Source organism: Cydia splendana, chromosome 14 (assembly GCF_910591565.1).
Source record: "Cydia splendana chromosome 14, ilCydSple1.2, whole genome shotgun sequence".
NCBI lineage: Eukaryota > Metazoa > Arthropoda > Insecta > Lepidoptera > Tortricidae > Cydia > Cydia splendana.
The window spans coordinates 11,529,480-11,547,592 of record NC_085973.1 but is presented as its reverse complement, the minus strand read 5'-3'; the positions used below and the strand labels follow the sequence as shown (position 1 = coordinate 11,547,592).

Genomic DNA, 18,113 nt, shown 5'->3' with positions numbered 1-18,113 from the left:
TGCGAGTCGGACTCGCGCATGAAGTGTTCTGTACTATTACGCAAAAAACGGCAAAGAAATCACGTTTGTTGTGAGCCCCACTTAAATATTTATTATGTTCTATTTTTAGTATTTGTCGTTATAGCGGCAACAGAAATACATCATCTGTGAAAATTTCAACTGCCTAGCTATCACGGTTCATGAGGTACAGCCTGGTGACTGACAGACAGACGGACAGTGGAGTCTTAGTAATAGGGTCCTGTTTTTACCCTTTGCGTACGGAACCCTTAAACATGTACTCTAATATTCTTAGCCCACCAAATTTAAATAAAATATGTAGAAAAAATAATTTTCGTTCCCATTTTGACATGGTCATCCCGGTAACGATTGTAATCTCGAGTACGGCCCATGAACGAGTAAATATGTATGAATACGTATAAAAATTAGTTAGTCGCTAACTATTATGGGTAACTTACTGACATACTATATAAGTGCGTAGTTTAGCCAAAAGGATCCTACCTCTATTTTTTTCGTTTAGACAGAAAGTTCAAATTCTCCATTGAGCGGCAAACATTGCAAGTGCATTGTTTATTACATTTTCATTATGAGACAAAAGCAAAAAGTAAGTACAGATTAATTTCTTCGCAAAGTAGCGATTAGTTTATTACTAAAATTATGATTTATCGTAACAGTTTTATTGCGCTCAGATGCTGGGTTCAGCCCCAATAGAAAGCCTCCTAATAGTCATAAAACTACACTATGGTTGTAAAATATCTTGATTAGTGAGACTAATGGAATCTTCTAATGGCCTTTACACAAAAAGATTGTAACAGTATCATAGTTTTTGAGCTTACGAGTATAATTTACTGCAGTGAGTAAATTTTATAATATTGCAGGATGCATTTACAATTACATTATTTAATTCTGAAAATTGCTTCGTTTTGGAGCCTTTTAAGTTTTCCTTGCAATGCTTTAATACTGCAATAGATGCTACTAATAGCAGCTGGGCAACAGTCGTCTACGGCCACTGATAGAAATCTCGAAACTTCTCAAAAAAAGAGACGTTGTCGCGAACATTATCATAGTGAAACAACTGCCAAAGCAAATATGTAAGTAATGTATAAAGTGGCACATAGAATTACATAAAATAAATATGTTTACTGATACTGTTACGTTTACGATATTTGTTAAAAAAAAACATTATTTTAATCTTTTAGGTACCTACATATGTACCTAATAGTTTTTTTTTTCAAACTACTAACGCTGCACTCAAAATAGTATTTTATTTACATTTACATTGTATTTACTACCAATTAAATATAAGCTAAATCCACGTAGGTTTTCATTACAATTTTTCTCCGATATATTGTTTCTATCAGTGGGCGATGGCCTTTAGGTCTCCAATAATTTTCAAATAAATACAATGCCCGAGCATTCCTTATAACATCCGTCGTCCGTAAATCGTATGACAAAGTTCATACAAAAAAGAACCAAGACAGAGTCCATTATTTCTCTTGAGTAACCTGATATTGCTCATTCAGTTGTTTTCTGGCTGTTTGGGTATAAGATTACACAAAGTTATTTCAATATGGCAATCGAATAAGAACCGAGCTCACATCGTGATTTTGTGATCTTCGAAATGCTATTGCTAACCCATTCAGTAATTGAAATACGTTTATGGCTGGATATAATTTACAACTCGCATCTGACTCAAAAAGGGCTCCGAAGCTTAATAAAATATTTTTATATGTGACGTTTATATTTAATAAACTTAAAACAAAAGAAAGGTATGCGTCATAAAATACGCTTCAGAACGTATTTTAAATTAACAGCTTTTGTAATTATAATAAATATTTTGTTGGAATCGATGTTGGAATTCTTCAACTATTCGCATTTAATAACCCTCCTTTTGTTTCACCGTAGTCTGATAAATACAATGGTTTTACTTTTTTATCCAACATAAAAGTTCTTTTACTACCTATTCAATACATCACACACTAAATAATCCAACCGAGTTTGTCTGAAACAACCAGCAAGTTTTTACATCCCACATCGGCGATACGTCTCCCGTTTATAAACTACCATTAAATCATTCCAAGTAAACTTTAATCGCAAAAAGACTTCAACTTTTTAGCGCTCCCCCTTTTTGTAGGTATCGATATCGGTACAATTATCGATAGAAGCACTCGCGGACGGCAAGATTGCAATCTCCCGATAGGTTAGTTTAATCCATAGATTTATGGCCTCAGCTACCACGCTTTAATCCGCTCGCTGAGAAAAACCAACGTGTTTGCCTTGCCAACTTGGGAAATATTTCGTTAGGTAAATTTAGGGGTGTAAACAAGCCAGAAATGTGTTATTGGTGTACTAGATTTCCTAGCTACCTTTGGTTTAAATTTATTACTGTTTCAGTAACGGTATTGAGCTTCATGTGTTTCTGGAAATGTATTATGTGGATAAAAAAAAGTACAAAACGTTGCAGTGGCTATTGAAATTGCAAGGTTAGATTTATTATTCAAGCGGCCTTGTTTGCCAATTTTGCAAGTAATAAAACAATTACCGGTAACGGTAAACCGTTGCGTTTTAGAAATCGTCAAATTGCACAAATATAAAAAATGTGCAAAATGTGCAAATACTTTCTAAACAATACAAATTGCCAATTCCGAAGAAGGATGGGTTACAGTTGCAAAGTTTCTAAAGAATTTTATTACATGCAATAAAAATATTGGCGTTTTACCAATACGGACCAGACCCATTTACATATTTACAAAAAGTCTTTACCGGCTAATATTGGAACATCAGGTAAGCCCTTCAGTCCAAAGGTTGCGGTGCAGGTAGGTCGTATAAATGTATCGAACAAGGCTGCACCTTTTGCTCGAAACTTTTGAAGCTAAGTGACTTAAGCAAACACAGTTTATTGGATATTTGTACAAGTGTGATAACCAAAATATGGAATAATATTCCGTTTGCCACCCAAGAAGTATCCATTATTGTCAATGTAAATAGGATATAAAAAGTATACCTTTATAAATTATTTATTTTATTTTTAATAGGTATGCATTTATTTTTTATAAGTGTATGGTTCACTAATAAAATGTCTAACCAAACTAACGACGTACTGGTCTCAATGTCTACTCTCATGTTGCGAAAAATATAAAATAGAAGTTACTGTACACTTGCCTAATTTAGATTGATGAGTAACTTTCAGTTCCAAATCGCTGGCCCAATATTACAGGGTTTTATGTTACATTCTCAAGATATTTAGTTGAAATTCGACATAATGTCACTATGCCAATGTTTAAATTTCAGTTCGATAAAAGTGAAACATAGAACCCTGTAATAGTGGACCAGCGAAATGTTAAAATAATAGGTATGTAATTATGAAAATATTGCCTCATCGGCGGCAGACGTTGCAGAATTTTCCAGTGTTACCGTAAATTAAGGAAAAAATAAAATAAAATAAATAAATAAATCATTTATTCAGATGAAATAAACCCTAAGTATTATACAATTTTTTTTCTTCTGCCAAACTGAAGGTAACTATTGTATAGTCCTATAATATGTTCCAGTTTTTAACGTTGATTATTAACGAGCCGTTTTGATTTGTACTCGTTACATTTATTTTGTTGCTTATATATAGGTACTACTTTTTCTATATTAGATACTCATTATAATTTGAAAAATATTTATACATATTTTCCTGGAACTTGAAGCTGGACCATAGTTGTAAGTAGTCGACTAAAGCTAAAGTTACCTGATTTTACGGTACTGAGGGCCTACCGCGAACCACATTCGACGTATTGCCTCCCTGTCACACTTACGTACGAATTTACAAGTGCGACAGAGAGGCAACACGTCGAACGTATTTCGGGGTAGGCCTTCTGGAATGTTTAAGGGAACTAACTAATCGTAATCAACGGCAATTTTATTGGAAACAATAAAACAATTGCAGTTAAATTTACTTCCACTGTTTCAATACTAACTGTAACCAAGAAACAGTTTTCTCAATTTTCTCACAATGATTAACTTTATCGCAAACAAAAGGAAACGGTATGCTCGATAGTTATTATGATTAGCAAGTACTGCGCTCATCCGGCGGGATTAACTTTAGCTGCAGGCTTGTACTTGTTATTAGAACATCCTATAAATAGGCCCATAGTAATTATCAGTCGAATGTTTTTTTTTGCCTTGAAGGAAATTACGAAATCAGTGCTGATAAAGTTAAGTAAATGAATGTATGAGAAAAAGTTAATAACTTTGATTTTCCTTCTTTGTGTGCTATTGTATGTCTCCAAGCGATATCATGATAATATGAATGATTGAGATGGCATAAAAAATAAGTAAAAAATATCAGTTATTTACACCACATGTAACCTTTTTATTAATAACTTTCCTACTGTCCAAAGCTTTTGATATGTACCTACACAAAAAGGGTTAATTTACTTACATCATGTTTTTGTAAAAACATATTTTTTCCTGCAGTAACTACGAGTATGTACACTGGCGTTCAAAGCTGCATGGAGATGTTTCAACCGTAATATTAAGGCAGTACGGTCGACATCTATCCATGCACTTTTGAACGCCACTTTACTTACTAATTCGTTTCAGAGTCTGCAGGAAGAAAACTCTTCACTGTAGTAGTATACATATGTACCAACTAGTAGTAGTTAGATAAGTATCTCGTATTAAGTATTCTCTATGTCTCAAAGTAAAAAAATTACATAACATTATGATTTCGTACTCTCCAAAGTAGTCAAATTTTACACAGAAAACCCCATTTTATCTGTTTGAGGTTAAAAGTTAAAAGACTGATTTAAACTTTCACGATTATTAAACATTATCAAACTACACAACGGGACTTAATCGCGTATTTAAGTTTTAAGATTTACCTCCGACGTTTCGAGGACGGCGTTGTCCCCGTGGTCTCGGAGAAGACTGGCTCAAGTTGACATCAACATCTTCTAGCCGCGCGAGTTTTTCGAACTACCCGCACTTGGTCTTGTTTATCAGTTTGAACGTTTTGCGCACTAGGGATGTTACTCTGTCGACACACAACACTAACGATATTCGATTAATCGACTGTCGATATTCGTTTCCGCTTACATTTACTAATGACTGGATTCCATGTGGATGAGATCTTAAAACCCTCGTCCCGATTAAAATTGCAATGTTTTTCTTAAAACTTAAGTCCCGTTGTGTAGTTTGATAAAAGTTAAAAGAGCTAAAATACAAGCATTACTCTGCGAGTCTGCGCCACAGAAATGTATGAAACATAAAGTGAATAGCGTACAGATTGAGGGATTTTCACAGAACAAGTACCATAAAAATGTCGCCACAGTATGAACCGTCCTTTATATTCATATGTAAGTTATGTAGAAAAGGGGTAATATTGTACTGAAGCGGGAATGGCGGTTTTCATTTGAGTAGCCGACTTGTTCTGTTTGCGTTATATTTTCAGCACAATAGAAAAGTGTGGAAGGGCTTTGGATAAGTTGAATAATGAAATGTGTCTGAAATTAGGAATTTAAATGATAGTGGAAAAAAATATTATCTACGTTCATCAATAATAAAAATTAAGTTTAGGTAATTCTTATTTGTATTAAAAACAAAGCTTTCTATGGCACCTCTGCCAATTTGCCGATCGATACCTATCACTGGCCAGCCGGCAAATTGTATAATTCCTAATATATACCTACTACATTATTTAAGTGTTTGTTGAAGTGTTGTTTCGATAAGTATGAGATACAATACTTTGCCATATCAAATAAAGACCTGACACTATGCAGACCTTTTGCAGGGCTACCGGCAAGTACCTATAAATGACAAAAATTACAATACTTAATCCCTTTGTGGTAAGTTAAAACTACACTTTGAAACAGTCACTAATATGAAAAGGTTTTTGTTTTCACATCCAGAGTGAACTTGTATTACACTACGAAAGGGAAATTCAATGAAATAGTATGTACTTAATATAAAACGAAAACAATAATGGGCGTTTTCAGAAATAAATATCGAAAACCCGATTCTCACAGATCCCGGTGTTTTTGGGTTCTTTCAACTCAGAATCACAAGCATAAGTATTCAATTCTGACGATAAAATAAAATGTCCCAAAAATTTGTATGAAAATTGTACATTCCACTACGTCACGCACATACAAGTGAAAAAAAAATTCATACAAAAACGTGACGTAATGGAATGGACATTTTGGGACATCTTTTTTTAATGGTGGGATGGAGAATGCTGTCGATTCTGAGTAGAATGAGTCCAAGAACGTCCAGATGTGAAAGAATCAGGTTTTCAATATTTATTTCTGAAAACGCCCTAATACTGCTTTGCTAATTTATCGAATGTTGAGAGTTACATAAAGTTAGGTGAATCATATTTCATTTGAATATTTTCAACAAATATAATCGATGATATTTTTTTACAAAAAGTTTAAGCAATACATCTCAGACCTACTTGTACCGTGTACACATACATCTTCCAGCGGCCGGAGAGCTTTGATATCTTAATAAGAGGTCATGTCGGACGAAACGAGTAAATTACACCTGTAAAATATTTACAGCCTTTTACTTTCGCACTGATCTATCTTCCATAACCGAGTAATGGCAAAATAAACCTTGTTCCCAAAACGTAAGACAGACTACTAAGAACACGTGAAGATGAGATACGAATTTACGACAACAGCCAGTCAGTTTACAACACACGGTACTAAACAAACAAAAAATTGCATTTTTTATTTAACGCAATTTCGGTTTACGCGCCGACAAAATAACTGAGATTTAAAATTTATGAACGGAAAGTTAAGATGTTCTCCAAAATTTTGAGTAGCGGATAAGATGGTTAAAAGCTAAGTGATTCTGGGTTTATTATTTTTTTTTAATTCAGGTTTTAATGGATTAATTTAATGGGTATTTTTAAAGTTTTTATAACCTTGGGCATATAATAAGAGAGTAGGTATACAGTGGAAGAAACATATACTAAAGTCGAAGAAAAAATATACTATTCATGTACCATGTACCTAATGATGTTACATATGGATGGTGTTTAGCAAAAATGAGTCATCCCACATCCATTTTGCAATAAAATGACAACTTTAAGCTTCAATTTATTGAGTTGACATCTTATTGAAAAAATAATGTGGGTTGACACATTATTGCTTAAGAGCGCTATTACATTTCGGCGTTGAGCGAGTTTAGGTATTTTACGCGCTGCGGCAGGCCGTGCGAGCTCAGTACGCCGATCCCTTCTACCACACTCGCACTACAATGATGGATTAAACATTCTTGATCCTTCGCGAAGCATATTGAAATCAACCATAACAACACTAACTGTACTTAACTTTTAAAGTTCTAAAACTGTTATTTGGTAAGTACGAAAATACTAAATGCAGTGCATACATACGTACATAGGGGCTGTTCATAAATTACGTCATCTATTTTTGACGATTTTTGACCTTCCCCCCCCCCCCCTCAAATCATCCAAAAATCAAGCTTCGGATGAATCTGTTTCCTCCTACGTCATGTTACCATCATCCGATGTCCAGACCCCCCCCCCCCCCTCTCCTCCCATTTGAAACGACGTAATTTATGAATAGCCCCATACTTGTACTTATGAAGGTATATTACTCGAAAGAAATTATAGGTACCTACTCGCTTATTTACATGTTTCGTCATTGCATTTGGTACCTATAGGTTGTAAAGTTTGTATCAACGAGGGTTTAAAAACGAACTGGTACTGAGGATCTGATGATGATTAAGGTGGTCACGGATACCAATCAACCATGTAGTAACATGATTAGGCTCGTTTGATTCGTCTCAACAAGATCTTTGACACTGAAGATACACAGGGTCTGATGATGGAGCTGGAAGGTGGCCACGGGTACCAGTCTATCATGTAACTAAACAACTTCGTGTTTGGGCTCGTTTGATTCATCTCAACAAGATCTTTGACACAAGACAGTACTCAGGGTCTGATGATGGAGCTGGAAGGTACCATTACCAGTCAACCATGCAACTAAACCACATCGTGTTTAGGATCGTTTGATTCGTCTCAACAAGATCTTTGACACTAGGTGATACTCAGAGTCTGATGATGGAGCTGGAAGGTGGTCACCGGTACCAATCAACCATGCAACTAAACCACTTCGTGTTTAGGCTCGTTTTATTCGTTTCAACAAGATCTTTGACACAAGATAGTACTCAAGGTCTGATGTTGGAGCCGGAAGGTGGTCACCGGTACCAATCAACCATGCAACTAAACCATTTCGTGTTTAGGCACGTTTTATTCATCTCAACAAGATCTTTGACACAAGGTAGTACTCAGGGTCTGATGATGGAGCGCGAAGGTGGCGACGGGTACCTGTCTTTCATCATCAGCTCCATCATCAGACCCTGAGTAGTATCTTGTCTCAAACATCTTATTGCGAGGAATCAAACGAGCCCAAACACGAAGTGGTTCAGTTACATGGTAGACTGGTACCCGTGGCCACAGTCCAGCTCCATCATCAGACCCTGAGTACTAACTTGTGTCAAAGATCTTGTTGCGACGAATCGAACGAAGCCAAACACGAAGTGGTTTAGTTGCATGGTTGATTGGTACCGGTGACCACCTCCCGGATCCATCATCAGACCCTCAGTACTACCTTGTGTCAAAGATCTTGTTGCGACAAATCAAACGAGCCCAAACACGAAGTGGTTCAGTTACATGGTAGACTGGTACCCGTGGCCACAGTCCAGCTCCATCATCAGACCCTGAGTACTAACTTGTGTCAAAGATCTTGTTGAGACGAATCAAACGAGCCTAAACACGAAGTGGTTTAGTTGCATGGTTGATTGGTACCGGTGACCACCTTCCGGCTCCAACATCAGACCCTGAGTACTATCTTGTGTCAAAGATCTTATAGAAACGAATAAAACGAGCCTAAACACGAAGTGGTTTAGTGGCATGGTTGATTGGTACCGGTGACCACCTGCCGGCTCCATCATCAGACCCTGAGTACTATCTTGTGTCAAAGATCTTGTTGAGACGAATCAAACGAGCCCAAACACGAAGTGGTTTAGTTGCATGGTTGATTGGTACCGGTGACCACCTTCCGGCTCCATCATCAGACCCTGAGTACTATCTTAAGTCAAAGATCTTGTTGAGACGAATAAAACGAGCCTAAACACGAAGTGGTTTAGTTGCATTGTTGATTGGTACTGGTGACCACCTTCCGGCTCCATGATCAGACCCTGAGTACTATCTTAAGTCAAAGATCTTGTTGAGCCGAATCAAACGAGCCCAAACACGAAGTGGTTTAGTTGCATGGTTGATTGGTACCGGTGACCACCTTCCGGCTCCATCATCAGACCCTGAGTACTATCTTGTGTCAAAGATCTTGTTGAGATGAATAAAACGAGCCTAAACACGAAGTGGTTTAGTTGCATGGTTGATTGATACCGGTGACCACCTTCCGGCTCCATCATCAGACCCTGAGTCAAACTATCTTGAGTCAAATAAATACATATAGAATGTCAGGTCGTTTCAAATATTTTTAATCCTGTCGGGTAGTTTATTAAACTGTACCATTATAAATTATAATACTATAAAAACGGTGCTAGGATCAAAGTCTCTCGTTGCGGTTTACACGCACACAGTATAGCGTTTTACACGGCGCCCGCCGCACACAATGATAAAAAACCTCGTCGTCGCCGTTGAAAATATGCGGAGCCGACCGACACACGTCCTGCCTCTACAAGCTCTGCCGCGGCACTGAGCTGGCGCAGCGCGCGTCATCGGTAATATAGAGTAGTTTTCAAAAAATTGCCAAAAAATTATAGTAGAATTTCATAAACACTAATGTATACCAACAGTATAAGCAAACGTGCCAGATTGCTTGAGTATCAAAATGACTTCGATATTAAGTAGATTTTCGTAGGAATTGACACTTGTTTCGGAGAGAAAATCGAGTTCGTTTTACTTTGATTTTCTCTTTCTCAAAGATATGTAGGAAAAATATAGTTTGATATGCCTAAAGTACAGGGTATTAGTAATACAAAATAGCCAGGTTTAGCAGAGTAAAATTCTCAACATTTCCAAATAAGAGCTCGCCATTCAGTGCTTCACGGGGTTTTTCGGAAACGACCATCAGAAAAAAAATCATTACTAATTTAATAAGTCCTTTTTCTAATATTTACAACGATATTTATAAAGATAAGAAGACGCTTTTACTGGAACACGTACTCATTGTTTCTAATAATGAGCGCAAAGTCCTGAATTTCGTCGACTAGTATCATCAATTTTGCATTATTTCGACTTTTCTTGTAAGAGCGCTCTTAACAGCATCCATATATTATATGCCCGTGGATTCACCTGCGAAGAACTTGGTAAAGAAACCCCATACAACTTTGCTTTCTTATTTATTCTCTATAGTTTGTGATAAAAAATATTTTATTTTAGATCTAGTTATTCAAACAAACAAATATTCACATTATTTTATAATAACAAGCACATTTTTAGGCGTAAACTAAAATGTGAAATATTCATTGGATGAGTACTATTTTACTTTTTTATTTTATTTTGATTGCCTAGTATTGTAACTTTATACTTGAATACTCGTCTGAGCTAAAATCTTGTTAGGTACTAAATAATATTGTATCATCATCATCATCCTCGCTCCATCCCATTATTTGGGGTCGGCTCTCCTGATACATTTCCGCCATTCTGGGCGACGTTGAGTTAATTCGGGTGACAGTCCCATCGTCTTTAGGTCGTTTTCAACGGTCTTCATCCAGGTCATAGGTGGGCGTCCGCGCCCAATAAAAATAATATTGTATGATAAAAAAATGATGAAATGATGTAAAATAATAATAAATAATATTGTATGTAGTTGGTAATTAGCAGACTTTTTCCTGATAGGTAGTTTATAAATAGTTATACCTACCTGTGTGACAATTTTATGCCATAAAAATATGTAGCCGGTTATTTTACTTATACATAAGTACTTATCTACAATGGAATGAATTAAATGTACGAAGTAACCACAATCTTTTGCAGAAGAAAGTAACTAAGAAGCAATTGTTTATATTTTTGACTTCTAACGACACATTTTTTCAACACAACGACCCGAAATTAATTAAACTAATCAAAGCGTATCTCCTCCGAAGTCACAGTTGAGAGGCAACGCAATCGTTACATCGATAATTATTTTATACTTCATCGCAATTGTTTCCATCGACAATTTGTCCGTATAATTATTTTCTTACGCTCAACTAGCGTTAAACAAAGACAGGATCATTCACGAATATTTTTTTCGACTGTGAGCTGTTACTCATTTAACTTGAACTAGAGATTCATAACAATTGCGCTTAATGACAGACCAGACATATACTGGTTTGGTCTGAGGCGTTGTAAAAAAGGTTTAAGAATAACTGATCTGTCTTTCCTTTGACCTGAAGCGTTGTGCCGTGAAATCGACAGATGTAAAATAATAACAGAAAGTTACTAAGTGATTACACAGAGTTGCAATACTTACAGAAAGGTCGGTTCACAAGAAAACGCTTATCTTACTGCACTAATCAATATATATAATTGGAATCGACGAAATATACTTAAGACGAAACGGGAGCTGAGCTAAAAGTCAATTTTGAGATTTCAAGCTGAATATACCCGTCGCTCTGACGGGGCGTGAGAGACTGTATTTGTGTGTGTAATGCACGCACACAGATGCGTACGCTTGCACCCGCGCGCGCCTCATTGCCGACAATTTGCAATGTTATTTTTCGTGCGTTACTGCCACGAGGCGTTCACTTATTACTTACTGTGTTGCGATTGAATTTTTTGACCCGGCTTACGTTTACGGAACTCGATAATATTTCTACTACTGTGACTTGGCTTTGTTTACTTGACTTTGCTGATCAGCTTATTGTTTTGGACTCCGTGAGTTGTGGTTACCTATTGGACCGCACGCAATTCATCTACCTTTATTCAAGTAATTAAGCGTAATTAGCCGAAACCTTTATAAGAGTGTAATTCATAAGAAGTACATAAGATATAATTTATGTACTGGTTTGCTGTTAGCTTTTAATTGTATCACTTTACATATATGTTACTCAAATAACTAACACGGTTACACTGTTGTAAGAACATTATTTTTCAGGTAGGCCTTATTATACCTACTATAGGCCTTATTACCTCCTAGTACCTTAGTAGTAGTAGTACTACTACGGAAATTGATTCAAAGACTCAAGACTGACTTAAGTGGCAGTAGGGTGTAGGGTTTTTTCTAGGCTTAATGAGTTCGCTGAAGCTTATTTTTTATACTTAGCGCACAGAACCACTAGTTTAACAGTATCAGCTCTAACCACATGTCACCATTTTGTCCTTTACGTAACAAACTCAGGGGCCCAGAATATCCGATGTACCTATCAAATCAAGGTTCTGTACCAAATAAGGCCCGGTTATTATAGTTAGTTATTTTTTAGCATTAGAAAGAAGGTAAATAATCATGACGTGTCTTTTTATTAATAATTATTGAAAAACGCTTTCAAAAATTAGTTTATATTACTTATGAAAGCAAAAGAATATAAAAAAGTATATGATTAATACATACATACATACATACATACATACAATCACGCCTATTTCCCGGAGGGGTAGGCAGAGACCACGGATTTCCACTTGCTACGATCCTGACATACCACTTTCGCTTCCTTCACATTCATAACATTCCTCATACACGCTCGTCGGTTTAGGGTGCTCTTGCTCATTAATATGATTAATATGATTTATAATTCTAACATATTTGCTATGACTTATTTTTCAATGGTAATTTTTAATAAGACATGTCAAAATCTGTTACCTTAATGCAAAAAAAACGAACTTTAAGCGTGCTAACTTTCAAAATTTCATTTTTTATAAGATAGTATAAGTAGATGGGCAAAAATTTTGCGTCCATGTCCACCAGTGAGTAAGTGATTGAGATACCTAAACATTTAACTTTATAATGTAAAATGATATAATTCACTAACCTACTCGTTTAATTTCAGGTAGGTTGAATAAGGAACCAAGTAACCATGGGGAGGAGCAGTATTTACTAACATTTTCTTTTTGGGTCTTCAGAGTGTATCGTTTTCTTTTTTTTGCACATATTACACTTAAATATATATTCTCTGTGTAAACCCTTACGTCTTTCAATGACAAAGGCAAGATCAGCAAATGTACAATTTGTATGATCGTGCCTGATATTTGAGATCACAGAAAATAAATATTTTAAATCCACTATTCTGCGACCTTCTAAAATTTTGTTTTATCATGATTCATGATCAAAAAGCTCGGATTCAATAGTCATATCAAACGTCGATTATGCAGTTGATGATGAGCTTGCATTTTCTACCATTGGTGCTGCAAATGCATCAACCGGTGGCGATAAACTTTGCCCTCTTGTAAAACAAATTACTATTGTGATTGTGTCCAGCAAAAGGCCAAAATTCGGTTTACTTTCCTGTTTAAAATATTACTAATTTATTCATATTTCAGATTAGGTACATAGGTAACTGTCTGAATGTTACAATGCCAGCTGGCAAATTCTATCACATTTGTTTGTTTGGTAGTCATGGTAACATTCACTTACATTGATATCCTTATTAAGATCTGTATCTTATTATCCAGACCTTAAAATATTGCCACCGTTTCCCTTTAAAAAAATACTGTTTAAATAATTGGCTACTCAAACAATGCTTCTATAGTATAAATAATGACTACACAAAAATGGGTAGTATTGTATATAATGCACGAAATAAGGCCCGATTCTTAAGCGGGTTTAAATTTTGAGGCCATGTCCGCTAATACTATAGACAAAATATCAAGTTTAATAAACACAAAAAAAAAACATTGATGGGCCTTATTTTATAATTTAGGCCTTACTTTGTAATTTAAAGTAGAGTTAGGCCAAGAAAAATCTATAGCGATTTTGATAGAACACGCAGTGCAAGTATTATTTCAAACGTCGCTTCTATGAAATTATGACATATAAATAACACTTGCACTGCGTGTGCTATCAAAATTGCTGTAGACTTTTCTTGGTCTGACTCTAAAATATTCTTTATTACACCACAAACATAAAAACAAATTTAAAAAAAACCGGCGAAGTGCAAGTCGGACTCGCACACGAAGGGTTCCGTACCATTATTTATAAAAACGGTCACCCATCCAAGTACTGACCCCGCCCGACGTTGCTTAACTTCGGTCAAAAATCACGTTTGTTGTATGGGAGGCCCCACTAAAATTTTTATTTTATCTTGTTTTTAGTATTTGTTGTTATAGCGGCAACAGAAATAAATCATCTGTGAAAATTTCAACTGTCTAGCTATCACGGTTCGTGAGATACAGCCTGGTGACAGACGGACGGACGGACAGCGGAATCTTAGTAATAGGGTCCCGTGTTTTACCCTTTGGGTACGGAACCCTAAAACCGATTTACAATGTAGATAAAGGTAGCAACAGGCGGTCTTATCGCTGTTAGTTCTTATTCTTCGTTTGTTTAGCATTAGAGTGAAGGTGACGTTAAGCATGCAATCGTATAATTATTTAGCTTTTTTTGTAATAGTTATGTACTTAGTGGTTAATATTAGTATTTACTATTTTTTTTTCAATAATGCTTAAAAACGAAGTACTTATAGACATGACAACCAAATATTAACGCCATTGTAGGGCAGGATATACAGAACATGAATCATTTGTACTGTCACGCTCCGTGATTGTTGAGCCATTTAGGGTTCTAGCTAAATTGGACATTCCATAGAGCACGAGTAAGTATGGAACAACCAATTCAGCTAGGACCCTAAATTGCTCGACAATTACGAAGCGTGCCTGTAGGTACCTAAAAATTTTGTTAACCCATTTTAACCATGCAATAAAATATTTTTGATTTTGATTTCTAATTTGAAATATTAGAATCAAAAAGTTCATAATAGATTGTATATCATAACTACAAAAATGTGTTCCCTACTCTCAACCCAAAACCCCTTGTATCTTAGGATCTAGATATTTTCACACAAGACGGTTTATCGATAACTTCTTACATCACTAGATTATCGACATTAAATGTCGACTATTGCCCATCACTTTTCTGGCTGTGTACGTATTTAGAAACTTGACTCCGCCCCTAAAATTAGTGCGATAGGGACAACTGCAGCTGAGGCGAAAAATCCTGCGTAAAAATGACAAAAATCGAGGTTTCGTAGTCCTCTTTTTCCTCCCCCAAAACTTAACCAATCGTAACCAAATTTGGAAATCTAAATGATTATGAAATTATCTGTGTCGGACCGTTTTGCTTTTTTGGCTAATTGATATCAGTTTTGAATACCACGCCTCTCATTGCGGCATAGTCTATTAGGCCATTTTGGCCGTTTTTGAAGGGCTCTAGCGCCTTAAAAAACAAAAATATCAAAAAAAGCAAAACGGTCCGACACAGATATTGACAATATTAATCTGTGTTGAAAAAATCATTGCTCTAGCTTCAAAAACCACGGAGGAAAACGAGGACTACGTTTGTATGGAGGAATGACCACTCCTGTTGGCTCTTAGTGATCGACTTTTGATATTTACCAAGATAAAAATTGTTAAACCGTAATGTATTATTTTAATCAATTTGTGGATTTACATGTCCTTTTGTTAATCTGTAGTCGTTTAACATTTTGTACAATGCCTTTCAGTTTCTATCAAATGATCACAATTATATTTATATTATTCTTGCGGGTAAATATTTATTTGTGCGGTAGTTAACGGAATCATAGTTTCTAAAAACGTATGCCGTAAACATTAGTTAGGTATTTTATAGAACTTATATCATAACTACTTTTTAAATAACGCAAAGTACCAATAAAGATTACGCACTGATAAGAATTTAAACACGTGTAAAGTGTAAGTAAGCATGCTCTGTTAGGAGTCTACCATATCAGTTCCTTGATGACATCAGTTACGTCAAAATCAGTTTTTTTTATTGGACCTAATCTGGAAGTATGACCTTGAATGAAGTACTTTTTTCTGTGATAGACACTAATAAAGCTGACAAAAATATGCAAATAAAAGAAGTACGTGCATCAGTAAAAACACACGTCACAAGTTAAAAACTGGCTCGGGTTATATTGTGGGAACAGAAGCTGACATTTAAAGATAATTTAAAGCATTTTATATGTTTTTAGTATTTTAATAGTCTTCATTAATCCAGTACGCCCTGGTTTATATAAAAGTAATTAAGTTTGGTAGTCCCTAACCTGGCGTTAAATCAATTTCCTGAAGAATTAAAATTTAATCAAAACGAAACCGAATGTAGTCCGCATAATATTATTTACGTAAACCCGTGAAGAGATTGAAGACTCTTAATTATTTCCCCTTTCTCAAATTCGCCGATTTTCCTGTTTCACCTTGAGGCTTACCAACCTCTTTTGAGAAACAAATAATTTACCTTATTGAGTTGGTTACACTTAATTTTTATAAACGTGAAAAAAAGAAATCTACCCAGTAAAATACAGTAGTAAATTTTTCCTCTTGTGTTTCGAGTTCGGCAATACTTTTATTCAAATAATAATATTATACCTACCTATCTACAAGTTACATTAAATATACACGTACGTTATTTATTACATTAGTAAGCACATAACGCCAAGCAAAATAATAACAAAATTGTGGAAAAAATATTTTTAAAAGTGCAAAATGACACGAGTCAATTTTTTTACTGAAAATAGGGTGCACGTAATGTAATAGGTATTTTCGTCCCGTCACAATGTGAGCAGAGTGGCGCAGTGGAAGCGTGCTGGGCCCATAACCCAGAGGTCCGTGGATCGAAACCACGCTCTGCTATAAATGTTTTTTGTTTTTGTTTTTAATTTTATATGCCCATTTCGCCGGTCAGGTCCAGTAATCAGTTTGTGAATGAGCTAACTTTAATAAAATAGTAACAATTTTGGTTACTTAAATTAGATATTTATGAACTTACATGTAGATTTTTTATAATTATTATCGAGACTTAACGGCATACCTAACGTTTTTTGCGCTAGAATATCGTTTCACATTTTATTATAAGATAAGTTTATAGAGCACTGAAGAAAAAAGGTAACGTAATGACGTAATCCGGGTACTTTTACCTGCGTTTTGGGATCACTAAAATAATTTTACGATTATGAGCTCCCTATGTAAACAATCGTAACCCAATTCAGAGAAGTATAAATTGCACTATAAAGACATTGTATTTGTTGGAATTTTTGTTGTACAATTCCAACAAGTCAGTTTTTGCTCCCTCTGTGTAGAGCCGCCACCGCCACTAGTGATGTGCCGCCGGGCTATTCTTGTTCTCGGTGATTCCCAGATAAGAAAACAATGATTTTGGTCATATGTCTTCAACGCGTATTTTAACTAACATTTGACGTACACCTGCAGCTGCAAAAGTACATACCCACTTTTTGAATGAATTCCATTCATACAGTGTATATGTTTTTTTGCAGCTCGCTGTACCTATTATGAGTAATTATCCGACTTTTTACTTGCTATAACTACGAATATTTTGTACTAGTACTCTACCTACCTTTTATTAATACAGTCAAAACCGTTTACGACGACATCGTTTAGAACAACATACCGGTTATATTGACCAAAATCAAAGGTCCCGGCTGAATTCTATTAGACCGCCTTATAAAAAACACCGCTTTTTGCGACATCGCTTATTACAACATATCTCTTTAAGCGACTACATTTAACTGATATTTTCGGAGAATTATATCTGTTAGAACGACCAGCCGTATTGTAAACATTTGAATAGGTGAGGGCAGTATCCCCTTCCCACATCTGGCACACTAAAGTCATTAAGATCGCAAAAGTAAACAAAAACAACTCGAGTTTAGGGTCTATTGTATTTCTCAGAAACAAAATAGGTACACGTGTATGCAGTATAATCGAAACCCAAAGCCCGCTTTCTCATTTCTTTTCAGTCAGTTTGTTACTTATCCGAACACAAGACGCACCAAAACATATTATGACAATACTTTAATTAAAATTCAGCGTGAACTAGTAAAGTGCGTACGTACTACAGAAGTGTTTCAAACAAACTAAAATAACAGATTTTGTTAATGTAGAAAAATGATAATTATATGTACGT

At 35.5% G+C, this 18,113-nt stretch overlaps 1 non-coding gene across 1 annotated transcript; it reads left to right on the top strand.

Annotated features, from left to right (window-relative positions):
- Window positions 1-16,750: 16,750 nt before the first annotated feature.
- Trnam-cau (transfer RNA methionine (anticodon CAU)) lies at window positions 16,751-16,822 on the top strand. The gene has a single exon. It is a non-coding gene; the product is annotated as a tRNA-Met (tRNA).
- Window positions 16,823-18,113: the final 1,291 nt, after the last annotated feature.